This window comes from Euphorbia lathyris, chromosome 7 (assembly GCF_963576675.1).
Source record: "Euphorbia lathyris chromosome 7, ddEupLath1.1, whole genome shotgun sequence".
In the NCBI taxonomy this organism is placed as follows: domain Eukaryota; kingdom Viridiplantae; phylum Streptophyta; class Magnoliopsida; order Malpighiales; family Euphorbiaceae; genus Euphorbia; species Euphorbia lathyris.
In genome coordinates this window covers 86,206,768-86,221,005 of record NC_088916.1, presented here as the reverse complement: position 1 = coordinate 86,221,005, position 14,238 = coordinate 86,206,768, and the positions used below count along the sequence as shown (strand labels likewise).

The 14,238-nt window shown below is 32.7% G+C and overlaps 1 long non-coding RNA gene and 1 pseudogene across 1 annotated transcript; both read right to left on the bottom strand.

Moving 5' to 3' along the window:
- Positions 1 to 3,110: 3,110 nt before the first annotated feature.
- Positions 3,111 to 6,422, bottom strand: LOC136200517 (syntaxin-71-like; annotated as a pseudogene).
- Positions 6,423 to 6,475: 53 nt separating this feature from the next.
- LOC136201015 (uncharacterized) lies at positions 6,476 to 8,175 on the bottom strand. Its single transcript, XR_010673641.1, has 3 exons — positions 8,012 to 8,175; positions 7,728 to 7,832; positions 6,476 to 7,349 (listed from the first exon to the last, which is right to left on the bottom strand). It is a non-coding gene; the product is annotated as an uncharacterized lncRNA (long non-coding RNA).
- Positions 8,176 to 14,238: the final 6,063 nt, after the last annotated feature.

Here is a 14,238-nt window from a genome sequence, read left to right as displayed (position 1 = left end):
GATCTTCAGAAACATGAAGAAAGAAAAAAATATATTCTAGCATTGATTGCAGAATGTGGCCGGCGAAAATGAAAACGATCATTTCTTACAAGAAAGATGATAAGAGGCTGCAAGTAACTTGAGGTTTTGAATTAATAATTTACTTTTATATTAACACGTCCCTCTTACAAATAAATTTGCATTATTTAAAGGCTTAATAGGTATCCAGCCACCTAAACTTGTAACTTTTTTTCACCTGGCCCCTCAACTTAGGGAACAACCTCTCAACTCCCTTAACTCTCTAAAAACATCACATACAACCCATTAAACTTGCAACTTTTTTCACCTGACCCCCTCAACTTAGGGGACAACCTCTCAACCCCTTCAACTCTCTAAAAACATCACATATAGCCCCTTAATGGAATAAGTTGGGATTGCACTCATTAGAAAGCGCGTGAAGGTTGGCTTTAGAAACTTAAACGGTAAAAAAATCCTTTTTCTTCTTAAATCCCTAACGTTCTTCTCCTCAGAAATCCTTCCTTCCTCTTTTCCGATTCCTTCGATTCACCTCTTTTCTGTCTCCGATCGGTCTCCGATTCAAGTTCAATAGTAAGTATCATCTCCTTTATTCCTCCTCTACCTTCTTCTTTTTATTCTTCTCCTTCTTCTTCTTCTTGTGGTTTGCCTCTTTCTTCTTTTGAGATAATTCCTTTTTTTTGTCAATTAGGTTAGGGCTTGTTTTGTTCTTGAAACCGATTTCATGGTGGGTACTCATGAATCATGTTTTTGTGGTGAATATGTTGTACTTAAGGTTTTGTGGAAACCTGCAAATCAAGAAAGAAGACTCTACGGATGTCCAAATTATGGGGTAATTTACTGGATTTACATGGAAAAATTTAAGAAAAAAATGACATGTGGCATTGGTGTGGTCAACAGTCAATCGCGTTTTCTACACGGGTCAATATTTTGACCGGATATAGGGGTGTAAGAGGCTGTATGTGATATTTTTAGAGAGTTAAGGGGGTTGAGAGGTTGTCCCCTAAGTTTAGGGGGCCAGGTGAAAAAAAGTTACAAGTTTAAGGGGTTGTATGTGATGTTTTTGGAGAGTTAAGGGGGTTGAGAGGTTGTCTCCTAAGTTGAGGGGGTCGGGTGAAAAAAGTTACAAGTTTAAGGGGCTGGATGTCTATTAAGCCTTATTTAAAAAGTTCATGTTTAGGAAGAGTTAGTTTGATTGATTGGTTTGTTGTGTTATTACGTTGTATCATCAAATGCCTTTGTCAAATGTTATTTATTTTAAGAAGTTCATTTGTGGTCCTTGTTTCATATTGATATTTTGGTTTTGCTGATTTTTTTTGTATTGCTTAAACTATTCAAACTTGATGAAACCCATATAGCAAGAACATGCTTCAGTTTATTATGATTAGTTCAATTAGTTTTGCGCTTATTCTCTTGACTAGATTATGGTAGTTTAACTTGTCATCAATTTATGGTTGTCTGTAATTCATACTACTTATTCATGCTATCTCAACTTGAAATTTATTGTATTTGTGCAAATTTATCAAAATTTGTCAACTTGAGGACTTAGCTATACAATTAAGTAATAGTGATATTTTAATTATTGGATAAGTGTTTAGTCTATTTGTTTAACCACATTTTGATTTTGATTTCCTTTATTTTTGCTTATGGAATATTTTTTATTTTTTTATTTTTTGAATCTGGAATTTCAAGTTTGATTTGTATTTGCATGATTATTTCGTGAAAAAGAAGATGCATCTTACTGGTGCAGCTTTTAAGAAAGAAGCCAATGTTTGTACCAAACCTGTTGGTAACAATTCTTTCTCTTCAAATCCAAGGAATTTGAACTTTTTTTTTTATTTTTCTATTGCAGTGAGAAATCATATTCAATTGGATTTTTTCCTTTCTTCCTTTTTCGTACGAGTGTACAAAGAATTAATGGTTTGATTAGTGCCTCGATGGCTTATTGGTGAAGTTAGTCGTAATTTTTTTTTTGGTTTAATAAGTCCGTTACCTCATACTAGGTCTAAAACCTAAATTGATTAGTTGTTCTTGTTCAATTGCACTCAATATACTCTTGTTTTTTTAATAGAAATTGTTTCAATATACTCGTGTTTTTCATTAGAATTTGTTGAAAGTAAAAAATGGAAAATACTTGTCAAAGTGGTCACTCTTCTTTAAAAAACCAACTAGATAAATCCTTGCTTGTTTAAGAACTAAAATTCCGAACTTTAATAGTAATCTATTAGTTTAATTGATTAAATCACTACAAAAAAATTGACTATTGTGGACCGTTAAAATTGTCCCCAAAAATCAGAAAAATTGTCCCCTATTCTTTTGGAGACAATTTTTTTCGTCCCCTTGTTCCATCCCCTATGCGAGCGTACCCTATTCTATAGGGGACAAAAATGATGACTCGTCCCCATTTTTTTTGAGACAATTGTCGTCTCCATTTTTTGGGACAATTATTGTCCCCATTCTAAGAGACGATTATCGTCCTCGTTTTTAGGGACGATTTTCGTCCCGTGTATAGGAGACGATTTTTGTCCCTACTCTTAGAGGACAATTTTTTATCCCCAAAAGATGGGGCGACTGTCGTCCCCATGTAAAGGAGACAAATTTTGTCTCTTCATTACGGGACAAATGCCATCCCTATGGAAAAGGGACAACATTTATCCTAAAAATTATCATTAGGCGTTTTGACAAAATAAAAGAAGAAGCTAAAAGATATATGAATATTTGGATTGAAGAGAGCTACTTCAAAATCTCACAACTGCTAAGAACATTTTCATTAGATAAGTGACATGAGAGCTTGATGTCAAAATATTATACAACTGCATAAAGTTGACAATATAAGTGTCTATGCTTAACATCTAAAATCAAAACCCAATTGATCCTAATAGATGAAATTTTGGTATTGAAATATAATAATCCTACATCTTGCTATATAGAATTCTACTCATTCATTAATAGATTTACAATATTTAACAAGATGCATTCTTGAATAATCAATGTTAATTACAGGTTACGAAAGATTCACAATGGATACTACTATCCTAGTAGTGTAATCATTAAGCAAAACAAGGAAGAAACAGTGAATTACCTTGTCATGCATTTCATCCAGCAATGGCTCGTCTGTCCATTTCCTGAAGACAAATTAACAACCAGCTAACAAACAAGAACTAGAACATTTAATAATTGTTAGAACTCCAAACATCAAGATACACTGTCAAACCTCATTCATGTCACAAGCCATGTTTTCCAGAGTGCCTAACCCTTCTGCTATGACATCTAAGCCTTGATCCCGCACGAAGTCAGATATATATTATATTGATGAACAACTAACGCCACGTCACCACCAAAAAAAGAAGTTCACACTAATTTCACTGATATGCTCCAACTAAAACTATGGCAGATTATTGCATTTTAACATATGACAGCAAAACATAGTCTAAAGCGTAGTTCGAAGATAAATAAATGCACAAGCTTGCCTGTTTCACTCTACGTGTCTCGCACTCCTGCCTAAATCAGTCCGACTCTTCAGATTGCTGGAAATATTCTTTAATAAAATAATTGGAAAATCATCGTGAGTATCATATTCATCAGGGTATACTTCAACAGTCAACTTCAAGACAGATTGATAAATTACCATAAGTGGAGTCAAATTTGATTCCAGCATGAGAAGTGGAAGGTGCCCAATCACTAGTTTGTTTAACTGGCCCCGTACTTTCATCTGGTGTTGCTTCAATCCTGTCTTTTAATGCAGAAACTAAATCGCTACGAGCTTTGTTATTCTCTTGAAAGCCTTTTGACCTAGAATAGAGAAATTTAAACTAATTAGCTGCTCCGTTTTCTTCTTCTCCGGGGATTTAAAAATATGCCTCGATCAATCAAATTTAGGACCACATCCAAACAGAAAATGCCAGAAAACTAGGGGGGGGGGAAAGCAAGCTATATGGCAGACCTTTTTGAAGGCAAGTCTCTGTAATTTGGGAATTTCCTCCAGCAATCGACCCTTTATTGTTCGTATCTCAGCCTTTATAGCAATAACGGTAGCCCTATTTTTCTCCGCTGCTGCCAACTCCGACTTCTACAATAATTTCCAATTTCAGAATTGAGAACAAGTACTTTTGTAGTCCTCTGAAATCTATCAGCAACAAAGAAAAAAAAGAAGAGGAAGAGGAAGAGGGGATAATTACTTCAATAGTAGCATCAAGGTTAGCCTCAACGATGTCGTAGAGCCGAGCAAAAGCACATTGTGATGCTGGGATGATAAATCTACGAATGCCGCCAATTTTCATTGATTTTACAATTACTTCAATCCTTGAAATGGCCTGCAAGCAGTTTTCAACAAAATTAGATCCATTTATATTATCTTTGTAATTCCACATTTCAATTTCACTAGTTATTATTAGTATTCTAAATTGACATCAAATTTTCCCATTCTGACTACAAATCACAAAATGTTCATCAAATCCAATAGACTCCGGAGCTCTATAAGAATAATCACAAAACACTTTCAAATTAGTATATTAAAGCGACATGTATCAACATTTTAAGTGGAGTGCAATACACAAATTGGCCTATCAGATTCCAAAGATGAAGGAGCATAATTGTGGACTCAATATATCAATCTGATGGATAATGTTTTCCTGTCAACAATAGCATATTAGCTGCTTTCAAATAGGCTTCCCTAGCAATGTAGGAGGTCCATTTGATACTGATTGATGCATTTTTCTAGTATCAGGTGTTTATCCAAAATCATCAAATCCAATAGACTATGGAAGTTCTATAACAACCATCACAAACATGATTACTCATGAAATTAGTCCACGACTTCAAATTAGTTAATAAAACTAGCACGTATCAACATCAAAATGCATCAATTAAAACCAGACATCCTCACAATGAATTCAATGACATTTTAAGACCATAAAATGCATCACATACTAGTCTATAAATGAAAAGAAGGAAACTGAAGCAAGTAAGCTATGAAAAGCAGCAAACACGAAAGCATTAATTAGCATATATATAGATAGGAATCCAAACAAGAAAAGGAAAACTGCCAATAGGGGCTAGCTCGGATTCAAGCATGCTAGAAAGAGAATCATCCAATGGCCATACAATAACAATAAAATTGTACACCTTTTGGTTCAATTTTTGCTATTGGAACTCTTATAACTAGTTAACCTTAACACAATAGCCATAGTATCAGAAATAAACACTCAAATAGCATGTGAAATTTCCAATCTCTATACTCATATTCATCCTTATCTGTTTTATTGTCAATCATAGATAATGCATAAATAATTTGGATAGAGACCTCTAATTCAGTATAAAATCAGACACCAATTAGGATATTAATCAAATGCTGGCCATGAAAGAAGGTTAACAAATAGTCCTGAGTAACTCAACATACAACAAAAGGAATAAATTAAATGAAATTTTAGAAGAAAGAAAAATACCCAAATCGAGGTTCCTATCTCCGCAGGATTCCTGAAAGTGTTACAGTTGCACTTCATAAAATACTTCGAAGCAACATTATGAACCTAGTAAAACAAAAGAAGGGCAATATATACAACTCTAGTTAGCCAGATGCTAGAAATAAAATTGTGGAAAGAACAAGTCTGAATATTTAATAAACAAGAAACAAGATGAACCAACAATGATCCATCTTGCCCAACCACTCACCCTATATTCACAGATAGCAACTATCTTCAACACAATGAGGGCATAATTATCTATGTATGGAACTATATCAATATCACCGAAATATTTTTCTTCTTTCTTTAGCTTTATATGTTTATTTCATTTCCATTTAGTTGAATAAAACATTGTGTTCTAGTGATCGGTTAACATTTTCAATTGATAATAATTTTATTAGATTTACTAGTTTATAAAACCAAGCATGAATTCCTTTTCCATCCTCACAAAAGCTATGAAAGACCGAGCCACTATTTCCACAGATCTTATCAACTTATGATGCATCCAGTTTATACCCACAGCCATCCGCTCTGCAAAATGGTTGCCAGCAGAGAGAATGCCAATAAAACGTTCTAGCCGATCTTGTCACTTACTCGATAAAATTTCCCCTATCGATGCCTCTACTAACAGTTAATGGTTATGGACTAAAGTTGATGTTTTATGCCTCCTGGACATAAAGCTTCGATTTCAAACCCCCAAATTATATATACTTAATCATCTGGATGCATACACTCTAAGAAAAATTAAAATTAAAATTATCAAAAGCCTAAAATTTATCCAAAAGCCCAAATTATATATACTAAAACAAATTTAACTTAAAATCATAGACGTTAGTAATACAATCTACGAAATCAAGCCTTCGATTTCATGTAATAGTTGAAAAAAATTTGAAAAATTACCTCAATATGCAGGAGTTAGATCACATCCATTCCTCGTTGTTGACATGATGTAGCCGTCGTAACCACAACCCCTGCTAATAGGTCTGCCATCAGTTTATACAAAGAAAAAGGAACGAATAAATAAAGGAAAGATTAGAGAGAGGTGATTGGAGAAAGAACCGTGAAGTATACATGGATGAATGAAGAGGGAGGTGATGGTCGTAAATGGACCAAAGAATAAGGAGGCGGGAAGCAGAAAGAATCATCTAGGTTAAAAATATTCCATCTCGAGGACATCTTCCATTTCAGATTCAACGTGTTCTTATAGTTAATCTTTAACAAATAATATAGTAATAATAATATATTACAAATACTTTTAGCAATCAATTTGCTAAAAGGGCACTAAAATAGATCCATTAGAGGGAGACAAATACAAAAATAGTGAAACAAATATGTTACCTCACCAATACAACAATAAAAGATGAGATACGGAGCTTCTGATATTAGGAATGATGAAATTAACTAAAGAAAGAATTATGTTCCAAAAAAATTTAGTAGCATCCAAATATAAATTGAAGGATATAGTTGCTATTATTGCATACCATCACATGAACACAACAAAATATCCACACGCTAGCAAACTAAGATTGGGGTAAAAAGACTGCCCTCAAATTAAATACCTCTATCTCTTTTTCAACAACCAAAAATAGAAAGTTTGTTCAAGCACCTGAATAGATGTAATCTCAAGGTTACATGGATCCTTCATAGTAGCAAAAAACAATGTGTTCAATCTACCATGGTACAATTTCTCCTTGACCGCATCAAGCTACTATCTCGACGTGCCAGTCAAAGAGGAGCAGGTCGAGTGAAGAAGGAGCAGTTGAGAGGAATAGCTCCAACTGTCGAAGGGCTACACATACTAGCAGGTCGAAGTCAAGACGCGAGGACGAATAGCACTACAGTTTTTTTATTAGAGCCATGCCAGAATTTGAACTGGAACAGGGGAAACAGCTATTAGCAAAACTATTTAAACTATACTGAATTAAATTTTGTGCAAAGGAAAACCATAATTTGGCCGGCTTCAGTAGGATTATAGGTTCATAATTGGCAAATATCAAATTCATATATGCTTAATAAGGAGGAAATAATGAATGTAAGAAAAGATTAGAATGTCGCTAATGAATCTGCCAAATATAAAGTTTATTTTACATTTATAGGAGGATCTTATGAGCTCCTTCAAAAAGTCTAATCTAGATCCTCTACATCTTATGAAGAGGTAGGTAGTACAAAGAAAGAACCTCTATATATATAGGAATGTATAGTTTAGCATACCACTGTGTAAAAAAGAATAAATTAAGAAATTAACCATACCATCTAGAATTCTGAAAATTCAAGAAGTTTGCACACTCAAACAAGGCCTTAGTTGTCATCCCCTTTTCCAACCTCCAAATGTTCAGTAATGGCAACTTCACTATTCTGCTTATTGGAAAAAAAATTAACGTTTCTATAAGGCTCGTTTTGTGATTCTGTTAAATCTTTGCTAATAACATCACGAAATCAATTCTTCAAATTAAAACAAAAACCCTAACATGCGATTGACCCAAAATTGTTCAAAGCCCTAAAAAAATCAATTCATAAAATTAAAAAACAAAAACCTGTTGTGCCACAAACAGCTTCTGTCGTTAGAGTCACCAGAGATACCAGTAGAGGGGTGCCTAGCGGTAGACTAGAGACGGGAAGAAGACAGAAGGTTCAGGGAAAGGGAAACAGGGAGAGAGCGAGCTTGGATTGAGGGAGCGAGACGAGTTTGATCGCAGAGAGAGAGAGAGGCGGTGGAGAACTTGTGTCTACAAGAAAGGGATTTTCAATTTCAGAATTTTTATTTTAGTGAATTTCTTTGATTTTGCTTTTGGGGGGAGTTGTTCCCGCTGATTATTTTGGGACACTTAATGGAGAGATATTTTTATATAAACAGTTGTCAATTTAAATTTGTCCCCTATTCTCACGTTAAAAAGAATTGGGCACTGTATCATTCTTTGTCTTCCTTACAAATTTAACAATATAATTTCAGGACAATATAATTTAATTGTCTTTAACTATTTGTACCCAAAACTCAATTTTCTTGTAGTGAAAGATCTAAGACTATTTGAATAAATTGTTAATAACTATATATGTGGTTGTGGTAGAATTAAATTAATTTAAGCTTTGGCTTCCCAGGTCAAACTTGATGAAATAAAGTAAATACTTTCAAACCAATTGCAGCCTATGAGAATTTCTACACTTTCTTCTCCTCGAGTAATATGATCGAGATAAATGAAATATTTCTATGGATTCAACAGAAAGTGCATCATAATCATATGTGTCCTCATCATCCTGGTCATTATCATAATCATCTGCAGACAATGTTGCAGCAGAGCAACTGGTATTATATATTATCTTGATGATTTCAGTTGGCAGTTACTACTTTGACAAGTGTCTTCCATTTTTTACCTTCAACAAATTCTATTGAAAAACAAATAGTATATTGAAACAATTTCTATTAAAAAACAAGAGTATATTGAATGCAATTAAACAAGAACAACATTAAATTTCAGTAATCAATTTAAGTTTTAGATCTAGCATGAGGTAACAGACTTATTAAACCAAAAAAAAAAAAAAGAGTAACTTCAACCAGAAGCCAGGCACTAATCAAACCATTAATTCTTTGTATGAAAAGGAAGAAAGGAACAAATCCAATTGAATATGATTTCTGAATGAAATAGAAAAATAAAACAAATTCAAATTCCTTGGATATGAAGAGAAAGAACTGTTACCAACATACAAACATTGGCTTTCTCAGTAAGATGCATCTTCTTTTTCACGAATCGTGCAAATACAAATCAAACCTGCAATTCCACATTCAGAAAAAAAAAAATTCGATAAACAAAAAAATAAAGGAAATCGAAATCAAAACGTGGTTAAACAAATAGACTAACATCTCACTTTGTTTCAACTAAACTTTATGCTAAACTTTATAAATGAAAATTATACTAAACTTTATTTTTTGAGATATAAAGTTTAGATTCACTAGAAACGAGCATTAGATCAGACTTAACCAAAACAGATTCAACACTGAGCGTAAGTAGAATCAAAGACTATTGTTAAAAGTCTCATATTGCCCATCCCGCCATGTGCTTTTAATTCCACAAATTAATGAGGTTGTTTGGACTGGAACGCTCGACCATTTGGTCTTAGAGGCTCTGGTACCATGTCATGGAACCGATTGAACTAAAAGCTCGAACTGATAGTTAAGGCCCAATCATAGATCTTATATTAACTGTAAAGTCTAAAAATACATCTTCATCTATTTATGAGGTAGTTTTTTTCTTCCCCTACCTTTGAACCTATTATAAGAGTTAGTGTTGCAGGATTGAGAGATCGAAATAATGAGGATCCAGAGTTAGTAGGGTTAAGGTGCAAAAATACCCCTAATGTGTCAGGAGTAATTTTACCCATAACGTCTAAAATAGTGCAATTTTACCCCTAAAGTTAGTAGCCAAGAGAAAATTTATAAATTGGTGAATTTTTTGAATTGTTTTGTCCAATTCGTACAAAAGATAGTATATTTTCTTTTCCACATCCCAACATATGTTTGTGATTTGTTACCGATAAAATGATGCACGTGTAAAATGTAGATGACAAAATTCATGACACATAAGACAATTTGATGAATTATTTCTCAAATTAACCCAATTTATCAATGTTAGTGGTAAGATTGCTCTTGGCTTCCAAAGTTATGGGTAGAATTACACCATTTTAGACGTTAGGGGTAAAATTACTCCTGTTTCAAAACGTTATGGGTATTTTTGCACTTTAACACGAGTTCTTATTATGGTTTTTGTATTTAGTTGTTATGGAATAAGCAGGTTTAGAGAGCTGGTAAGACATTTGCAAAGTTCAGGGAGCTAAAAAAAAATTCATGGGCAAGTTTAGGGAGTTGGTGATACGAAATAAGGAAGTTTATGGAGCTGATGAGACACTAGCAAAGTTCAGGGAACCAATCTACTATTATGGACAATTTCAGAGAGCTGGCGATATAGTATGCCATAAAATTATTAAAGTTTTGCTTTTGACCATAATAAAATCATTCATGGTGCCCAAAAGATGGCATGAACAATTTGCAAGGGAACTCAATGTCACGTATTAGTCACACATGAAAAAAAATCATGTGCGAGATACATTGATTATGATCATAAATTTTAAAAAAATAAAATCAATTGGAGTTCGACCCATCTATCCTTCCTTGTACATCCCCTCTAACAAACAACCTATATAAAAAGCCACTTTTTATACTATCTCACCTCATATCGCCTCTGTTAAACATAGTGGTACCTAATAGTATAATACTATGACAAAACTCAATAACTATTTAAATTATTTGGTGACCTTCATCTCGAGATTAGCAAACGGAGCGGCTCATGTTATGGCTACGCGTTCTCAGTACAATGCTAGTTTCATTAGTGATTTTTCTATCCCTAATTTCTTGGTTTTTATAGTTTGTACTGAATCTTCTTTAATTTCTTAATAACATTTTGTTTGGTTCAAAAAAAGTAACTATTTAATTAATTTATTTAGCTTTGTATTTGAGAGGAAGTTGGCTTAAACCCCCCTAGATCCACTCCAAACCCTGATTTCATGCTCTTCAATTGACTCGGATCTCTACCTCAGTGTCACAGTTCATTGCCTTGCACAGTCTTCTTCTTTGGCCATCCTAGGTCTTTAAAGCTCAGGAATTCTATACTTATATTTCTGGGTAAGCTCATAGTTAGAGCTACCAAATTAGGGTCTATAATTTTCCAGTTGTGCATTTTGTAATTTAAGATGGAATTCGTCCGTCCTTTTTAATTGCTTAATTTTCTTTGATCATTGGGATAATTCCAATTTTCTAATGTAAATTGGACTCAATTCCTCTTTATAAGAAAAATTGTTTTGCATGGATGTTTATAAATAGATAATCAGATAATTTCAAGTGAATTTTGTTTTACTTGGTATATAAGTGAGTCACAAAAATTAGTTTGACAAGTTAAATTTGTTGTTGTCAAAACCTAACCACGTTGATCTGAACCACGTATGGATGGTAATATTGCGTTTTGGCTTTAATGAACAGTTCTTTTCCGTTTGCAACTAACATGGGCTTAGACCAACTCCAACACATTTCATTAACTTTACTGCATCAAACCATGTTTTCATCATTTTATCTCTCTGTTTTGATGTTGCTATAATGTTTTTACTCTAACCCATTTCATTATTATTTTATTTTTTTGATAAAACATTTCATCATTATTAGAGTTAAATGATTTTGTATGGATTGATTATTAGTGTTAAATGATTTTTTATTTTTGTTTTTTTATGTATATAAAATAAATGAAAAAGAAAATAAATAATATTATTTTTTATTAAATGATGTTCCATCAAAAAAAATTCATGGAGCATCAAATTTGATGATAAATGACCATATTTTGATGCATACGGTTTGCTCCTGGGTTGGAGATGGTCTTAGAGACGTAATGGTGGTGAAATTTGTATGCTCTTGGCTTGGAAAATGATTTTTCATTGTGATGGCTATTTGAAAATCAGGGAAGTTTCTTTGAATTATTGCTTAAATGAGAATGATAAATTTGGAGACCCTAAGAAGGCTGGTGATTAGTGTGTGTTTCCCTTTTTCACTATTTGTTTTTTCCTACTTCATTTTGCTTCACTCAGTGAACTGTATTTTGAAAAAAATTTCATAGCCCTAACATGAATCCAGGTTTTAAATCATTCACAGTGTTGAAGGCATCAAAAGATGGAATTTACAGTTTTAAATGTAAAAACTTCAAATATGGGTGGATATCTAGAAGGGTAGAAGCCATGTATATGCTTGCATGGTTGTTATCAAAGAAATTATATTGTGAGCCCTTGTTTCTGAATGACAAAAAACTTTTAAACTTTGCAGCTAATTTTGATGACTTCATCTTCCAATAATTAGGACATTATTTGAGAGCATAAGCTTTGAAGGCTTTTAATTTGTTCACTATATGCAATGAAGACATAAAGAAATTATGTCTGAGGCTTCATATGTTTTAGACTTTTATCATCTTTAGATTTTAGAAGATTACTATGACTATTTCCATTATTAGTAAATATGGTTTTTGTTTGTCGGCATGTTATCATTTCTTGAGGTGCACTGTGATGCATATGAATGTGCCTTGCTTTACCTATTTGTGTAAGGAACATAGTGTCTAGTTGCTCTTTGAGATGATATGTTCATAGTTGCAAATGCTAAGTCGATCCTTTTGTTTCGGCTGTAATTCTTACATAGAGTGTTTCCGCAGGATTTGTCAGCTCAGATGAAAGAAGAAGCTAGTATTATCGCAAGTAATGAAATGCACTATGGTGGTTCTATGCAAGCCCAATCCATCATATACAATTCTAAGGTTTTCAATTTCCATAGCATATTTACATTTTGTTGTGATGTGGGTGTAAATCAAAAATAACTCCCACTACAACAAATATCATTTATAGCCACGGGTAAATTTGTGACTAAAGTGAAAAAGTTCCGTGACAAAATGATTTAGCGATGATAAAATATTTCGTAACTTGTCGTAGTTAGAAGTGGCGTAACTAAAGGTTTAGCTACGTAACTTAGGTTACCCTTAACTAATAATAGATACATATAGCTACAAAAATAAAAAACTATAACTATAATAATATTATTTATTGCAATGAAAATATTTAATTTGTAACTAAATATTGATGTAATTAGCTACGAAAGTTATGTTTCGGATAAATTTTAGTTTAGCTACTTATAACAATGTTTGTAGCTAAAAAATTGACTTTTACCATAAGTATTTAACTTGTAGCAAAATAATAATATAAACAGCCATAAAATTACAAAAACCATGGCTAAAACTTAAATTTATAGATTTGAAATTAATTTTGTAGCAAAATTAAAATTTATTGCTTTAAATGAAAAGTAATATAACAAAATCAATTCAGTATTAGCTATAAATTTTAAATTTGTAGTTGAAAAATATTAATATTTTTTTTGAACCAGAAAAATAATAATATTAAGTACATGAATATATAATTTAAACTGGGAAACCATGTCAATTATAGATAAATTATGAAAAGGAAAGATAAATTCATATCCATAAATAATATGAACAATTATCTAAATAGAATAGTTTTACAATTTTCAATTGTTCTAAACACCAAATACGAAAGAAGTAATATTTAAAACATACAATGCTTAAAATAAAAATTATATTAATCAATATATTCAAATACATGTTTCTCTGAAGTGAAGCTTGACATTCCATAAAGTCTTCTACATCACCTTAGAGATCGTCCATAGACTGCAAAAATTACACAACTCCTTCAAGACAATATATAAAAATAACTGAGCTTACATAAATTATACAATTAATCGTTATAATTTAGTTATTCAATCACATAAGAATGTTGAACAGGGACATGACTAAATATATCAACATGAATTAAACGTCCCTATGATCTAATGGAATTATATCACTAAACAAGGACATACATATATTACCAAAAAATTACCCACTGCAAAAAAAACACATGATGTTCGAGCACTAAAATATTCCGTGACACATAAAAAGTTTCAGCTTGTTTTAAAAGTTTCAGTTTTGTTGTTCGAGCACTAAAATATTTCGTGACACATAAAAAAAAATATGTTTCAAAAAGGGTATCTAAATTCATTTGCTAACCTGTCTTGAGGGAAGCACCCTTGCAGTCCATCCTTCAATCTCCTTTGCTAACCTGTCTTGAGGGAAGCACCCTTGCAGTCCATCCTTCAATCTCCTTGACACCACTGTCAAAATGAGGGCTGGTAACA